At 41.5% G+C, this 6002-nt stretch overlaps 1 non-coding gene across 1 annotated transcript; it reads right to left on the reverse strand.

The window, feature by feature from the left end:
* Positions 1–4619: 4619 nt before the first annotated feature.
* Positions 4620–4726, reverse strand: LOC114195706. The gene has a single exon (XR_003606539.1). It is a non-coding gene; the product is annotated as a small nucleolar RNA R71 (small nucleolar RNA).
* Between the last annotated feature and the right edge of the window lie 1276 nt (positions 4727–6002).

Here is a 6002-nt window from a genome sequence, read left to right on the forward strand (position 1 = left end):
CCCTACCTAACAAAGGAGCACAACCAAGAGGGGTTGAAAAAAACTCAATAATGGTCCTTGAATGGCAATTACCATCACCATTAAACTCCTTTTTCGTTTTTAGGCCATTAACCACCATTAAGTCCTAATTAAAAAGCTAACTAAAGGAGAGAAGAAGGGTTTATGAATTTTCCATTATAGAGCTCTGTGAGGAGAGAAAATTTTGAGTGTGAACGGTGCCAACCGAGTGAGAAGGAGAGCTGAAGTGGGGAAAGCAAGAGAGGCCATTGTTGATCAACAAGAACTTTGGAATTCCTCAAGTTTTTGGCAAGGAAACCAGGTTAGGGGAGTTGGAACCGTACCTTTAATTTCGTATTGTTTAATTGCATGAAATATATGATCATTGGGTGTTAATACTCTGTCCAAACTGTATGAAAATTCACGTTTCTGGAATTTTTCAAGAAATCGCCTAGCGGGTGAAGAACTGCCGCTAGGTGACTCATCATTGTTGTGTTATTTCTGGGTTCCTGAATAGGAATCGCTTGGCGGTATGAGCCCGGCCACCAGGCAACGCGTGCTTGCAACCTAGTTTTTCTGGGTTTGTGTTGAACTGCCAGGCGGTGATGAACACCCGTCAGGCGACGCGAACCAATTTTGGTTGGATTTTGATGTTTTTGGTGTTTTGGGACTATTCTAATCAGGAAAAAGGTTGTTCTAATTGTTTGAGTATGATTACATGTTAGATTTCATTGAATTGTATGTGGTTGGAGGTTAAATTGGATGAGAATCTCATGGACATCGCCTTAGGGTTTCTGAATTTGGGACTTTAGAGTTGGACAAAATAGGATGGGAAATATTAATGAAATTTGTGTGTTTAAAGTTTTAGGGATTAATTGTGAACCTAAACACTTGAGTGGTGAGTATTGAGTCAAAAATTGAGGGAAATCGGAATAGTTAGGTTGGTTGAGGTTCGCAGGTGTAGGGGGGACTTCTGGTTCCTGCAACAGTAGGAACCACCTGGCGGCACTTAAACTGCCGCCAGGCGCTATACCAAAGCAGTGGCATGTGTGCTTTTGATGCACATGGGAGATTGGGAAGTGTAGCCTAGGTCAATTTAGTATTAAACGGGAATTTTGGATATGCTGGATGGGGACTAAAAGTATAAGAAATGAGTGAGATGGGCTTATGCAAGAATACTAAGCTATGATTGTCTTGGTTAGGTTTGGATACTATAATAGTAGATTTCAAGTTAAGAAAACTAGTGGTTAGTTTGGTGGGAAGGCAGACTGAAATGTTAGGATGGTAAAGTTAAGTGGATTGGCCAAGTTGGAAGTGGGGTGTAAATATTGTTAAGGGATGATTGTTATGTCATAAAAATTCTGATGGAGACTTAGTTAATAATTGGGTAAATGACAGAGCATAAAGAGTGTGAGGTTAACAGTGGCATATTGGGACTTCGAAATGTTGAACTTAAGCAAGCCTATTTTGGTTAACTTAGGTTGGTGAACCTAAAAGGAGTTAAGAACCTTGGTAACAAGTTAATCAATGAGAGCTGAGGTAATTAACTTGGTGAATTTCATTACGAGTCTCAAGGTTGAGTTTGGAGTTGCAACCTACTATATGTGCCTATGAACCAGGAAAGCACGAGTACTGGTGTAGCGCCTGACGACAAGGATTGGACTGCTAGGTGACAGCTACAAAAGTAGTAGAGTCCTTGAACGAATGGCACCTGATAATGAGGGAGGTTCCGCTAGGCAATATCTGTAGATCACTGGGCACAGAGGTGTTTGGCGCCTGGCGGTACGTGTCCCCCGCCACGAGGTCTAGAAGCCTGTTGCGCTTGGTGACTCGTGTGCAGCATCAGGCGATGTTGATGACGTAAATTGCTTTGCTTGTTTTGGATGAGCGTGGTTTACAAGGCTTTGGTGATACTTCAAAGGTCGGCTTGCTGGTGTTCCTTGAATTGTGGCTCGGAACGTATCCCTTGAGTTGTGGCTCGGGATAGGGGATAAGCATGTGGCATTCCTTGAGTTGTGGCTCAAAATGGCATCTCTTGAGTTGTGGCTCGGGATGACGGATGAACACGGGGAACTCTTGAGTTGTGGCTCGGGTTGGCGAGTGTTGTCGATGTGAGTGTGCGCGTTGTGGCGCGTACGGATATGTTCAGTTAGGTTGCCTTCCTCAGTATTAAGCTGACGAGTTTGGTAGTCTTGGGACGTTACGAATGTTATTCGTATTGGGAACTCCACCTGGCGTTACGAAGTGTGGTTCGTAGCATGGTTTCCCGCACGTGCTCTACCAGTTGTGGCTGGTAGGTGTGACAACAAGACATCTTGAAGTACTCATCAGAAGACGTAGAACACGGGTAACATGGTGCTGACCATGTGACTTGAAAGCAAAGGATGAAATTCCTCTGGTATGCTTGTAATGATATTTTTTATGTTTTATATATATGTGTGTTTAACTATAAGCTCACCCTATCTGCTTGTGTTTGGTGATGATTGTATACGCGGTACACGGGAGCAGATGATATTGCAGGTGGATCTGGTGAAGTGTAGAGCCAGAGCATGGGCTAGCTTGGGAGATTTTTTCTATAGAGTTGTTTTATTATGAATTTTATAGACTTGTAATCTTGCTTTATGGACATGAATTTGTTTTATAATTGAGTTTATAAATTAAAGTTTTGAGATACTTTACAATGTAATAAAGTTTTAAATTTCGTCACGTTTTTGGGAAATGATATAATAAATGATGCGTAATTATTATTATTTTTTATTTTATTATTAAAATCCATAATAGCTGGACGGGATGTTACATTTGGTATCAGAGCAAAGGTTTTCCAAAATGATTTTAAGGGTCTATGGGGAGTGAGCTTATCGTGTTTCGCTTGTAAGACTAATGTGTTAAATTTGATTGCTAAGTTTTGTTGTGTAAGTTTTAGCTGGAGTTGTTTGGTGTGAACAGTTGAAAATGTGGCGTGCTTAGGCTATGGCTAACTGAAGGAGAAGGAATAATGTTGGAACTGATGAGATCGCACATGCAATTCATCGGATGGTGGATGCGATACAGCCTATTGCAGTGCAACCCAGAGCTGTGGTCGCACCCACTTGCCCATTGACTATGGAGGACTTCATGAGACACAAGCCCTTTGAATTCTCGGGCAAATCCACTCCTAATGAGGCAGATGCTTGGCTTAGAGAGTGCACAGAAGCTCTCATTCGTCACATTCTTGTTTGTGGCTGATTCAGAATACTAGTGGGTAGGGATGCAGCAGTTGATGCAAACTCGAGAGGAAGCAGTGACTTGGACTTCCTTCAGGATGATATTCTTGGGGCAGTATTTTCCTGACAGCGCTAAGCATGAGAGGGTAGCTAAATTCCTCACGTTCTAGCGGGGGATCCTGATTGTGCAGGCATACACAGACAAGTTCGAGCATCTGGCTAGATTTTACTCACCTGTTGTTACAGAAGAGTGGAGGTGCAGAAAGTTCGAGGGCAAACTTAAACATGAGCTACGCAGATTCTTGGTACCACTTCGGATTAGGGAGTTTCCAGTTTTGGTTGAGCAAGCCAAAACCGTTGAGCAGCTGGAGATGGGGCTGAACAGAGTGGCAAGACCGTAGAAGGCCACCATAGATTCCAGGCAGCAAAAGAAGCCATATAGCAGATCATAATTTTCAGCTAGGAAACTATAGTGCTATAACTGCGGGGGAGAGCATCTCAGAAAAGACTACCTAAAACCCTCTGATAATTCTAAAAGAGGCGTGAGCGCTGACAAGTGCTGTGTATATAAGCAGACTGGACACTTTGCACGACAGTGTCCCAACAAGAAACCCGTTGTTGGCGTTCCAACAAAGAAGCCAGTGGGAGAATGACCTAGAGCACCAGGGCGTGTGTTTGCATTGACTACCACCGAGGTGACTTAGTCAGGTAACTTGGTGCAGACTACTTGCTTGTTATTAAATCACGAGTTTTTTGTATTGTATGATTCAAGAGCTACCTATTCATTTATGTCCAATGAATGTGTGAGGAGGCTTAGACTTGTGATTCGAGAGTTGGGATGTGAGTTGATAGTCGCGACGCCAGCATCTAGGCAAGTATCCACCAACTCAGTGTGTGTGTGATGCCCTACGGAAGTAGCAGGCCGCAAGTTCAAGGTGAATCTCATATGTTTGCCAATGGAGGGTTTGAATGTGATTCTGGGGATGAACTAGTTGTCAAGTAACCACATTGTCATCGATTGCGGACGGTGCATAGTAGTGTTTCCAAATACAGAAGGACAACCTGTGAGAAGGACTTTACTTGATTATTCGATGCCAAATGCAAATAATTACCAAGGGAGTTGTTCAAGCCAACAATTTTCAAATCAAGCCTGCACTATTACAAGTTAATAAGCAGAATCAATTTGGAGGTGTAATTTCAGAGGATCCTAATTCTCATATGGAGAATTTTCTGGCCATTTGTGACACTTTGAAAATTAATGGAGTTTCAGATGATGCAATCCGCTTGAGGGTTTTTCCTTTCTCATTACGGGATAAAGCTAAAAGTTGGCTTCAAACACAACCTTAAGGCAATATTTCTACATGGGAAGATATGGCTACAAAATTTGTAACCAAATACTTTCCTCCATCCAAGTCAGCGAGAATGAGAAATGAAATCACTACTTTTGTGCAACAAGAAACTGAATCTTTGTACAAGGCTTGGGAGAAGTACAAGGAGCTCCTGAGGAAATGTCCACATCATGCTTTACCAGATTGGTTGCAAGTCCAAATATTTTATAATGGTCTTACACCATCTTTTAAAGCAATTCTGGATGCAGCAAGTGGAGGATCATTTAACTTGAAAACACCTGAGGAAGCTTTGGAGACTCTTGAGTTAATGGCAACTAATACAATGAATATGCAGTTTGACCGGCAAAATAGAAAAGCGAGAGTGTTGAAGGTTAATACCTTGGATGTTATCCTTGCCCAAAACAAGTTGTTAACACAACAAATTACTAAGTTGACGAAGAATTTGGGTAATATGCAAGCAAAAGTAGTTAATACAACGTCTCTACTATGTGATTTTTGTGGAGGAATACATCAAAATGGTGAGTGTCAAGTAAATCAACAAGAGGTGCAGGTGAATGCAATGGGCCAACAACAAAATTTGTTTGCTAATAATTTTTCCAATTGGAGGAGCCCACCAAACAGACCTTGGAGTGGTCCGAATCAATCTAATCAACCAACGCCTTCTTATAAGTATCAAGCACAATCTAGCAACTAAGGAAGTAAGTTGTCTAACTTGGAGAGTGTTGAGGAGAAGCTAACGGTGCAAACCTCAGCATTTGTGGAGCAGACTTCTAATTTCATGAATGAGACAAGGACTAATCTCAAGAACCAGGAAGCTTCAATCGGGAAGTTGGAGAATCAAATTGGTCAACTTTCACGACAAATTTCGGAGAGGCCTCTTGGAACATTCCCTAGTGACACCATTCCAAACCCAAATGAGCAATGTAAGGAAATTCAATTTAGGAGTGGAAGGTTGGTAGAAAATGAGAAAAAGAGTGATGTGAGTTGTGAGAAAAATGCACGACGAGATGAGATTGTAAAAGAGAGTGAAAAAAAGGAGCAAAAGAATTGTGAGGAGAAGAGTGAGGGAGAAAAGAATGAAGAGAGTGAAAAAGGCAAAATGAGAGAATATGTTCCTACTATTCCATTCCCTTAAAGGTTGAAGAAGAAAGATCAAGAGAAACAATTTGCAATATTTTTTTATGTTTTTATGAAGCTCCACATTAATATCCCATTTGCGGAGGCATTGGAGAAAATGCCAAGCTATGTTAGATTTATGAAGGATTTGTTGTGTAGGAAAATGAAGCTTCAAGAAGATGAAACCATAATGCTCACAGCGGAGTGCAGTGCAATAATTAAACAAAAGTTACCTCCCAAGTTGAAGGATCCAGGAAGCTTTTTGATTTCATGTGAGATTGGAAATATAATGGTGAGCAAGGCATTGGGTGATCTTGGAGCAAGCATCAATTTGATG

This window comes from Vigna unguiculata, chromosome 8 (genome assembly GCF_004118075.2).
Source record: "Vigna unguiculata cultivar IT97K-499-35 chromosome 8, ASM411807v1, whole genome shotgun sequence".
Taxonomy (NCBI): Eukaryota; Viridiplantae; Streptophyta; class Magnoliopsida; order Fabales; family Fabaceae; genus Vigna; species Vigna unguiculata.